This window comes from Colossoma macropomum, unplaced genomic scaffold (assembly GCF_904425465.1).
Source record: "Colossoma macropomum unplaced genomic scaffold, Colossoma_macropomum, whole genome shotgun sequence".
Classification (NCBI taxonomy): domain Eukaryota; kingdom Metazoa; phylum Chordata; class Actinopteri; order Characiformes; family Serrasalmidae; genus Colossoma; species Colossoma macropomum.
This window is the reverse complement of record NW_023494809.1, coordinates 26,365,469-26,376,328: the sequence shown is the minus strand read 5'-3', so window position 1 is coordinate 26,376,328 and position 10,860 is coordinate 26,365,469. Positions and strand designations below refer to the sequence as shown.

At 37.3% G+C, this 10,860-nt stretch overlaps 1 protein-coding gene across 2 annotated transcripts in view; it reads left to right on the top strand.

Annotated features, from left to right (window-relative positions):
- The first annotated feature begins 5,489 nt into the window (after positions 1–5,489).
- Positions 5,490–10,860, top strand: part of stag1b (stromal antigen 1b) — a 41,330-nt gene continuing 35,959 nt past the window's right edge. For both annotated transcript variants that reach the window (XM_036558330.1, XM_036558329.1), the window contains exon 1: positions 5,490–5,631. The gene's annotated coding sequence lies outside the window, so the exon portion shown is untranslated. The remainder of the gene's footprint in view (positions 5,632–10,860) is intronic.

Below are 10,860 nucleotides of genomic sequence, written 5' to 3'. Positions count from 1 at the left end.
GTTTGACGTGAAATGGTTGATTGTGGAGTAACTTACAGACTCTAATTTCTTTATAGTGGAGGTGATAGGAACCAGGGGTCACAATGTATACAACACTAATATAGCCATTTCATTTACTCTCCAAATCCACCAGTGCATGTACAGATAGCTTTTGAGTTCCTATAGGTAGGTTAATGCTGATGAGTGGACTACTTTGTCTTACAAGTCCCTGCACCCCTCCACGATGAACTGATTAAAATACATTTTAAGCCAAGACTTTATCACAAAACTATCATAAAGTAATGTGCCAGACATCTGACCCTTTAATGTAATAACTTTCTGTAAGGGAGATTTTAGAGGTGAACGTCTGGTTCCAATCACCGCCACTGTGAACAGTTCCTACTCCCACCAAACCACTCTGACTTAGTTTACATCTCAACCATTTAATTATGTGTAATTTTATGTGGAGTTCCCCTCTACGCAACAACTTGCATGGGTGGACCCACACACCTCAATCATGTGTTCTGTTTTTGCGCAACAACAGAATATGAATTAATGCTTAGTTGATGCTGTTGAACAAACAATCTCTAGACTCCATCAAATAATGTTAATTAAAATTTTTTAAAAATACATTCTTATAGCAAGTAACAGCTCTAAGATATACTTATTTGCTTAAGCAACATAACATAGTAGATTCGGCGAGCTGCTTTGAAGGAAAATAGCTAAGCATTTAGATGAAAAATACATCTGCCGTATTTTGCCCACTGATATTTGAACTTAGAGACTTTAGTATGGGGTGTTGCTGTGTGCATATGCATTACTATGCAAGTCAAAATGAGCAAGTCTGGACTGCTAGAAAAAATGTACACTTTAGTAGTTTTGAGACATTTTATATAGATATTTATCGTATAAACAGCCAACAGGTCTAATTAGAATTTGATATATGAAAAGAGTGCGATTTGACTCAACATTTGCTGATAGGTGTTTTTTTACACTTTTGCGTCATACATAACCATCATTTTTACTTTTTTACATCATTTGAAAACTCCAATGAACATTTTGGACCAATAGAAAAGGACCAAAATAACATGGAAAAAAATCTTGTCACATTAACTTCCACAAAAAATAAAGAATGTTTTTTCCTTCTTACTAGTTATCATTTTGGATTTTTTTTCTGACAGTGACAATATACAGCCATTATTGAAATTCCACCTCAAATATTAGCCTACTAAATAAAAGTTTCATTAACAAACTTTTGCAATGCTCAAATGTATGAAATATGAATAGTGAAATATGAAGTATGAAAATACAGACTTGCATTTCATTATAGTGTATTCTGTACAGTGAATCAGGGGCTTTGATGTCTAAAATGCAAATGTAGCCATTTATTTACTATCTAAAACCACCAGTGAACCAACACGTGTCTTCTGAGGTTTTATATGTAATGTTGATGATTGTGAAATAGTGATAAATCTGAAAAAAAGTTTTCTTTGGAATCTATTTTGCCTTTTAAAAATTCCACTTGTTTGATCAGTTAGTCTCAGCCTTCAAACAACTGATCACATGTTTCTACTTGGTTGGAATGAAAACCTGCAGCCACCCTGTACGGACAAGATTGGATACCCTGTTTTAGAGGCATTAAATGGGAATTCCACCAATTTTTCAAATATTTTACACAATTCCATCATTGAGATGTAAACAAAGTCATTCAGAGTGGTTTGATCCGAAAAGGTGATATCAAGAGACAAATGCCAACTCTGATTTCTTTACAGTGGTGGTGATAGGAACCAAGGGTCACCATGTCTACAACATTAATATAGCCATTTTATTTACTATCCAAAACCACCAGTGAACCTCCACGTGTTTTCTGAGTTTTTATATAGTGTTGCTGATGGTAAAATAGTAGTAAATCCGAACAAAAACATGTTTTCTTTGGGGTCTATTTTGCCGGACAACACCCTACATGTACTCCTTCATCATGAATGAATTTTAAAAATAGGCTTCAGTCCAAAACCTTCTCAAAACTATCATAAAACAATATCTCAGGCACTCAAGCAACGTGTTTGTTGTCATTTCATCTATTAGCTTTCTGTGAGGGAGCCTTTAGAGGTATTAAACCTTTCAGACGTCTGGTTCCTATCACTGCCACTGTAAACAATTCTGACTCAATACGGTTCTCTAGAATGGGGTATTTGGATGGGGTACATCAAACCACTGTGAATGACTTTGTTTAGATTCTAAACGTTTAATTATACAGAGAGTTTGAAAAATCAGTGGCATTCTCCTTTAAATTCTTCAGATGTCTGGTTCCTATCACCACTGTTGTGTGGCTGAATGACTTTGTTTACATCTTAATGATTTAATTATAGAGACAGTTTGCAAAATGGGTGGAATCCCCCTTTTAATAGCTCACATCTGAAAAGGCTGGAGCTCAAATAAACAAACATAACGCGCCGCTGCCCTCTAAAGGCCTTATAGCTTCATTCAGGTTTTTGAACTTGAGTTGTTTTCTTGAAAGTACATTTTTATTTACATGTATTTGCTCCAACCTGGTAGTTAAAAACACACCCAATTCACTAACAGTGGAAATTAGTAATAATGTTTATGATAATTATGACTAGGTGAATATTTAACAATTATGACATGCCTGTTCTTTAAGCCATTTATTATACCTATTATAACCTTTCCCAAATTAGAGCAGCCATCCTACGTTGCTGAACGAGAGCTGCTATCAATAAGAATTCTTTGATTAGGTTTTATTTGTTGTCCACTTGAATAAAGTCCCAAAATAAAAGGTTTCGGCTCCAACTCCAGCCAAAGTGATACAATATCTTGGACAGTAGATCTAACCTCATCCCAAAGTCCCCCTATTCTTGAACATTGCCAATTACGATCAGTGTGTCTTTACCTTCACTACATCTCGGACAGAGGTCTGGAATATTAGCTTTTCTTGTGTAAAATAGACTCTTATTAGCCAAATACAGTCATATGCAAAAGTTTAGGCTCCTCTGGTCAATTAAACTTAAATAAACATCCTCTACAGAGAACACTCTTCTGCACATTTGTATGCTTAATTGCTGTTTCTTTGTGGAATTTTACATATTTGGGGGAAAAGACATTAAAATTGTGGCCTATGCAAAAGTTATGGCACACTTTTTATGTTTTTTCTTTTCCCAATATGTTAAATTCACCACAAAAAAAGGAAACTGTGCAAATGTCATTTTTAGGTGTGTTCTCTGTACAGGATGTGTTAACTTATTTTCACTTCAACAAAATGTGCTTTGACCAGGGGCACCCAAACCTTTAACAGTATGTTGCAGAAGTTCGAGGCGTGAGTTTCCTGACTGAGGCCTACTTACAGGCAGTTCTCCATTCTTCAATGATTAAATCCACCTGTAGATCATCTTTCCATGCTTTGAATAATTCAGATTCTGAGGACTGAGTTTGAAGATAACAATCATAAACTTTAGATATTAATTGTTTTGTCTACAAGAGGTTTTGTAGTTGAACTTTTTCCCGTGAAGAATATTCAAAGAACGTATTTGATTAGCAGCAATAAAACTCCTGAGGTGCAGATATAAAAAGGAATTGTTTGTGAGAGGCACCACATTTATTAACAAGTTCCTCAAAAGATATCAGAGTGTCATCAGTAGATTCAAATACATCTCTGTTCTGTAACATCCCAGAATCTGAAACCAACATCAGATCGGCCTGGTATAAAGTTTTTTTCCCCGAATGGGGTTAAAACAAGAAAACCGGATATGTTTCTCTAAATATTTCTCCACTTTAATCCAAACTGTTATCATATTTATCAGTGTCATCTCTAAAATATTTACTCAATACACAGTAAGCAAAATAGTAATACATATAATAATAAAAGTAATATACAAAATGTGCAGTGGGTGAAATGGACAGTTACACCGTAAGTACAGTCGTATGCAAAAGTTTGGGCACCCATGGATCAAATTACATGGTTTGTTAAATAGCGAAAATACAGAGGGCACACTTCTGCACATTTTAACGCACAATTGCTGCCTTTTTGCTGAATTTAACATATTGAGAAAAATAAAACATAAAATGTGGCACATTTTATATTTTATCTTTTATTTTTTCTAATATGCTAAATTTAGGAAATAAATGGAAATCATGGACTATAATTTGCAGAAAAATACCAAACCTATGCATGTTGTCTGTAGAGAATGTGTCAACTTATTTTCACTCAGAAAATAAACAAAACGTAATTCAAACGGCATGTTCAAACGTTTGCATACCACTGTATTAAGGGTTGTGTACAGTTATAAAGTGCAATACAGACAGCTGAAGATGTGAAGATATGAAGATATGTGTGTGTGTGTGTGTGTATATATATATATATATATATATATATATATATATATACATATACATATATATATATATATATATGTATCTGTGTCTATCGATACACACACACACACATATATATATATGTATATATATACACATACATACATACATATATTAAAAAGTGGGTGATATGGCAAAATGTAATATCACAAAGTTTTTTATGACACACAATGTGTCATGATATTTATTTTTTGACCTCTGATAAGGTAGAACAGACGAAGGAGAGCCACGTTTTAAAAATATTATCAAAAACTATGAATTTAATTACTTGTATTCAACATTTTACACACTGTGCTGCTCCAAATCTAATTAAACATGACTAATTATGCTCTCTTTGTAATCAAACATGCAGTTGGAAAGCATTTTAATTATTTAATTACTGATAATATCCACGATATACTCACAAGAACATACTGTGAGGCACTGTGGTGTAATTTATCTTGATAATGATATAGATAAATATATATATATATATATATATATATATACATATATATATGTAAACATAAATATACATACACATTTGCATGCACATATTACACACACACACATATATATATATATATATATATATATATACACACAAATATATATATATATACACAAAACAAAACCTCATATCTCCATTTTTGTAATTTTTCAGTTTTTGGCATGATTAAAAATGCCTATTGCTCTTTACACCCTATGTAAATGTCATGATGAATGAATCAAAGAAATGACCCAAAAGTACTTGGAAAAAAATTCTGGCTCCATTGACTTACATTAAAAGTAAACGTATATATTAAAAGTAAAAGTATATATATACATATTTAGATTTTTATATAAAATAAATATTCCACCCCATCCAGTTCAATATGACGGGTTTACTCGGTGCTGTTTGGCACACAAAATAAATAGGTAACAATTTTTTTATAAGAGCAATATGTAATTAAAAAAAAAAAACAAAACTATGCTTTCTATACATTTATAAAACCGCACGTGCATTTGGATGCAGGGATCTTGCGGATTGGCTCTTGTCCGATTGGTCCCTCGGAGCGGCGCTGCAGCTCTAGCTCGGTCCAGCAGGGGGCGAGCCGAGCTCAGTCTCGAGTTGCGCCATTTCGTGGCGGTAAATGCCACCAGATGGCAGTTTAGGATTGCTTCTCTCCTGAAAGGCGCGGTTCCGCTTGAGGTCTAAATTACAATATAAAACATAAAGTATTCTGTCATTAAATTGGACCAATTATCGCCCGGGTGCGCCGTGGAGACTCTTTCGGCGGGCAAAAGGTGAGTTTGCGTGAGTTTTGAACAATCCTTAAATCTTTCGCTGAGCTAACCAGTTCGTATCAAAGATGGAGGACGCGCAGAGAGAGAGGGAGAGAGAGAGAGAGCGCCAGTGGATGGGGGATGGGAGCGCCTCTCTACGGCCAGCCAACATGTTCTCGGTGGCAGTGTTACGCCTGACCTCCACCGCTGTGTTCGTAAAACGTCGGGGAAAGCAACGGGTTTCGTCCCGAACGGTGGTTTCTCTGCGCTGGACGCTGCACACCGTCGCGCTCGCGCTTCCCGCCGTTTTCCCCTCATTCGCCAGCTTTCTTGTTCGAATTCTCCCGTTCCACCTTAAATGGTGCAGCAGTTCCATTCTGGCGCCTCAGGCACCAGAATGGAACTGCTGCACCATTTAAGGTGGAACGGGAGAATTCGAACAAGAAAGCTGGCGAATGAGAGGCTTCGTCCTCTGCTCAGACACTATTGTGATTGTGAGCTGTGGAGATGCTAAGCTAGCCTGGCTAGCGCTGGCAGATTGGTCAGATTTATCGCCTTTCCCTCTTAAACAGTGGACATTTTCTTAGCTCAGATACCAGTTTGTAAGCCCGTCTGTGGTCAGGCTTGTGCTGGCCGTGGTCATTTTGAGCCGAGCTTTGCTGACCCCTCTTTCCAGTACCGTTAGTTCTGTTTTGAGGAGTTCTCTACTAAGCTAACCAGCTAGCAGTTCAGCCTCTCACAGCACCGAACAATTCAATTCGGAGGGCGAAAACTTGAAACTTTGCTGGCCGAGGGTGTCGAGGGGCCGGGACTACATGTTCACCCGCGTTTGATTCAAATAAACAAACCTGGCTTTGCCATTTGCGCATCGCCCCTTTCTTTTCTGCTTTCGTCCTGACAAAACCTCGCTGGCGCCAAATTTTAGCGGGTAAACACTTGGTGGACTTTTTCCCCCTTCGGAGGAAGGAGGAGTTCAGCTCAGCTCGGCAGCTGGTAGCTTTGTGTTCACACAGCTGTCTGAGGGGGTTTATTCGCTCCGAGTCCGCTTTGAAAGTTTCGCCAGCGCTTTTGACAACTTTGTTATGGAGCACCATGGTGATTGTTTTTTAATAAGACGTGGCCACGAGTTAATATATTGAGGCCACGAGGTCTTGACTAACTCTTGGCCTCAGCATAGCGAATTAGTGCCCTCAATATATGAATTTGTGGCTTCAGTATAGCAAATTGTGGCCTCAACATATTAATGCATGGATTCAGTATAACAAATTGTGGGCTGAATATATTAATTTGTGGCCTTAATATAATAATTTGTGGCCTCAGTATAGAAAATTGTGGCCTTAATATAATAATTTGTGGCCTCAGTATAGGAAATTGTGGCCTTACTAAAATAATTTGTGGCCTCAATATATTAATTTGTGGCCGCAGTATAGCAACTTGGTACCCTCAGTATATTAATTTGTGGCCTCAATATATTAATTTGTGGCTTCAGCATAGCAAATTGGTATCCTTAATATATTAACTTGTGGCCTCAGTATATTAAATTGTGGCTTCAGTGTAGCACATTGGTACCCTATGACAATGTTGTCTTAAGGTTAAAATGGAGAAACTTTAACCAGGTAACACAACTTTTGAACTGCCTGTAGATAAATTAGACCAATCAGAAGCAACAAAACACCCATGTTTGATATATTGACAACCATCACAACTAACTGGTATTTGCCACACTCAGCGTTCAAGCTTCAAAATTTGGATATTTCGTTCTTTGCCAGAAACAGGCCTGAAAAAAACACAATTACAATATTAGCCAGAAAAATTAAACATTTTCCCCAAAACCGTTCAGCACTAAATTCATGTACTCAGTATAGTAATTTGTGTACTCAGTGTGTTAATTTGTGGCCGTGCCTTATTAAAAACAATCACCATGTCACCTTATGTGCCTTATTATTATTATTATTATTATTACATATCAGTAGTGTTTGTTTTTGTTTGAAGTCATAGTTTTAAAGGGGAATGCCACCAATCTTTCAAGATGTCTGTATAATTCAGTCATCGATATGTAAACAAAGGCATTCAGAGTGGTTTGTTGTGAAATGATTCATTGTAGAGAAACTTGCCATCTCAGATGTCTTCACAGTGGTGGTGACAGGAACCAGGGGTCGCATTGTCTACAGTTCAAAAATTGCCATGTTATTAGCTGTGTATGATGAACAGTGAACCTACATGTGTGTTCTGAATTTGTTTAAATGTATGTGATGTTGATCATAGTAAAACAGTGAACAACAGAGTCTTTGGGGTCTGTTTTGCCTCCCATCGCCCTGAATGAATGGCTTATAGAAATTGAGGTTTTGGGCCAAATCCTTACCCATATAATGTTCTGACTTTCTGTGAGGGAGCTTTTAGAGACATTAAACGCTTCAGACGTCTGGTTCCTATGACCACCACTGTGAACAGTTCTGACTTGGTAAGTTTTTGTAGAATAGAGCGTTTCACACCAAACCACTCTGAATGACTTTATTTAGATTGTAAACCGTTTAATCACACACACATTTTGAGAAATCAGTGGAGTTCCCTTTTAAATGGGCTCCTGCTGAGGAGCAGAGCTGGTGAAATGAATGTGTACAGAGTTCACAAAATACTTGTGTGTGTGTGTTTTAAGACTTCATATAAAAAATTTTTCTGCACAGACTTATTAAAAATGGTCCATGGGTTCTTTAGTAAAGGCACTGGTTATATTTAAGTGGTGATAAATGGTTGTTCTTTATGGTGGAAAACCTGGTGTGTCTGGTAATGTTAGCGACACTATTTTGAACACCTTTTATTAGTTGAAATTCTCTTTTTTTTAAACAGTTAAAGTGACAGTCGAGTGAACACTAAGTGTGCACAAATTAAACACTGATAGTTTTGACAGACTTAGTGTTGGGAGCTTTCGTGTAGTTGTCTGTTTGATGTGGTTCCTGCTTTTTTCTAACACTGAAAAATGATTAGCTTACACTTGATGGCCGTTTTGACTGGAAATAAAACAAACAAAAAGGTGGTCACTACTTTTACGGTGTACTGTATGTATTTATGTGTATATATATATATCTATACCTAGATAGATCGATCCATGACAACTCAAAGCCTCCTTTGAATAAATAGTTCTTCACATGGATTAGTTCTTCTCTAGGGTGGAAAACCTGTTATATATGTTAAGAAACATTTTTCTGTATTGCGCAATAAGGGATTCCGCTGTTGGCGTGGAACCTTTTGTTTTACTCCAATACAGAACGCTTTTTGTTAACAGTGTAGTGTTGCAGGTCTTCTTTCACAGAAGTTGTTCTACTGGTATGAGAGTTGATTATCATCAGTGTCTTTCTCACAGCTTCTCTGGACACTGCCTCTGTGTATAAGCTTTACTTTTTGACACACACTATTGCCATAGTAAGATTTGGTGTGCTTGCCCTGTAGGTTTCAGTGTTTTTATGCGTATTTATGGCTTTTGTGAGCTGCTCTCACAAATTAGAGCATGTTTTATTCTGTTATAATGTATGTGTTGCAGTGTGAGCTTTGATGGATTAGCTTTTGTATTGCATTTGAACTCTTCAGTCGATCTATGCACAGTTTAAACTGGTATTGTAGAGTTGTTAGTTTAGGAGACATCTAGTATAGATATTCTGAAACTGCTTGCGAATGCGTACCTTCAAGATAATGCCATGTTTTTTGTATTTTTTGTTTTTATTCCAAGAAAAGTCTTAAAAATAAGATTAATAATAAACCCACATGGCTGTCTGCTTGCAAATGTGGTAAATTCTGGCTATTTCGCTGATCAAATCTTTGATTTCTGGCATGTGTGGATTTAATTAAAGAATCATATTCCTAGGATAACCGGTAATGCTCTGAATCTTGTTTGCACAAGCCATATGTTCTATATTTGGCCTAATTCAGAGTTTGGTGCCAGTGCAGTCTGGTGAGTTCGGGCCACCGCACTTGGCTGGGAACTTTCTGATTGACAGGATTCATTAGGAAGAAATAATAGCCTTTTGCATGATACACAGACTCTCTTTCCTTGTAGGAAAAGGCTATATGATTCCAGTGTGGTGCTGCGTTGAGTGGAGTCCACTGGGATTCTTTACAAAGCTGGATATTCTTAGCTGCATGAATTGAGATAGTAATCAAGACGGTGTGATTGAAATGTCCATTATATATTACTCTTTCACTTTGGGCCAGCATCCTAGACGTAGAATAAGACTAAACCTAGACGGAAAGGAATTTCCAATGACGATTTGCCATTGGCACAGTGATTTAGTCCCAGATTAGGCCTAATCTGTATCTGGGAGCAGACAACCCTTTGAGTTTTGGCTCGTCTAGCTGAGTCTTACTTTATAATCCCACCTGAAAATTGAGGCTAGTGATACAGTATTCAGTCCAGCAATGTTAAGCAGATGTCACTGTGCTGGCAACAGCATCTGCGTGCGTTTAGTTTGTAATACTCTGCATGACTAACAGATGAATGAACACAAATATTACTAGAAAAGTCTGTAAAGTCTGCTAAATATAGTCTCCAGCAGAAGTATGGAGCACATAACAGATTGAGTCTGATGTTGTTCAGGAAGGCAGGTGATGTTAAGTCTGCATCCTTCCTTGTTCTAATAGGTTTGTTATGCTGGCTAAAGTCCTGCTTGGATGGACAATACTAGCTTCAAAGTCTGCAATTGTGCTTTCATTTTGTCCAAGAGTAGGTCTCGGCTCCTATCAATGTATATCTGCAGATCAGAATTTCATACCCTGAAAAGATTGGTTATCACATGTGAGTTGAATGCTTTCGCTTTTGTTTCGGTGCTTTAAACTTTCTTCTACAGACGCTACAGCTGAGGTACATCAGTTCGCAGTGCGGTTACCTTTAGGTCTGTAGGCTAAGACTGTCTTAAACTGGTTGCAGGTGTGAGAAATGAAATATAAGCGCCTCAAAAGAGTAATTTTTGAATTGAGTAGTACAAAATTTCTTGAGTAGAACAGTTAAACCATGTGACTTTTTTTTTCCTGAGCTTATACATTTCCAGTGTGTTCCAGTTCACTTCTTCAGTGAGAATTATACTCTCTTGCTTGCATCCTTGAAATCCAATTTCATATGCAGCTGCATCTCTGTCCTTGGCTCCGGCCCTCTGGGAGCACAGTGAAGAGTAAATACTTTAATTAGAGCACAATGCGAGGCTCGACACGGCGCACCTACTTTTGTCGTTCATCTCGGACACATTTGCGGCCGTGCTCCGC